This window comes from Penaeus monodon, chromosome 23 (genome assembly GCF_015228065.2).
Source record: "Penaeus monodon isolate SGIC_2016 chromosome 23, NSTDA_Pmon_1, whole genome shotgun sequence".
Taxonomy (NCBI): domain Eukaryota; kingdom Metazoa; phylum Arthropoda; class Malacostraca; order Decapoda; family Penaeidae; genus Penaeus; species Penaeus monodon.
In genome coordinates this window covers 41201083-41201991 of record NC_051408.1, presented here as the reverse complement: position 1 = coordinate 41201991, position 909 = coordinate 41201083, and positions in this window count along the sequence as shown.

The following is a 909-nucleotide window of genomic DNA, read 5'->3' as shown; positions in this document are numbered from 1 at the left end:
AGAGTTATCTTAAATCGCTCTCTTTTATATCAAGTAATTTATTATTTCATTTTATTTTATTTATTCAATTTTATTTATCTTTATTTTATTTATCAAATTTTATTTGTTTTTATTCTATTTTATTTTTATTTATTTTATTTTATTTTATTCTATTCTATTCTATTTTTATTCTATTTTATCTATTTTATCTCTGTTTACATCTTCGTTCACTCTCTATTCACAATTTATTCATGTTTACTCATCTATAATTTTTTTATTGTTATGTTTACCTACGTTTATCTTTCTCATTATCTCTCATTCTCTTTATTTATCATCCTTTATTTAATATCTTCTCAACTTTCTTTAAATTCGTGTATCTTTATTTTTATCTATATTTGTGTATTTTAATCATGTTTATTTACATCTATCTTTTTAACCTTAATATCTTTATTTTCTTTTATGTGTCTTTTTCTTCGTCTGTCTTTATCTTTGTCTCCTCTCCTTTCATTTTTTTCTTATCTTTATTCACCTTCATCTATCTTCTCTTTTTCTTTATATTTACTTGTTTCTGTTTCTCTCTTTTCGCTCTTTTTTTTCTTTCTTTCATTTATCTCCATCTATCTATATATTTTCCTTGTTCTCCTTTCATCCTGTTTATCGTCTTATTATCATTATTCCCATCGATTTTTTTTTTTTTTCTTGAACGTAATTTATCTCGAACTTTACTTTTCTCCTTTTAGCATTTCTCTCTCTTCATCTTTACTTTTACCTATCTTCATTTACCTATATTTACCTTTATCTATCTTTTTTTCAATTATATTTACGTCTTATCTATCGTTATCCATCTATTTTTACCTTTATATTTACCTCTTTTCATCTATATTTATCTTTATCTATCGTCATTTATCGGTACTTACTTTTATTTGTCAT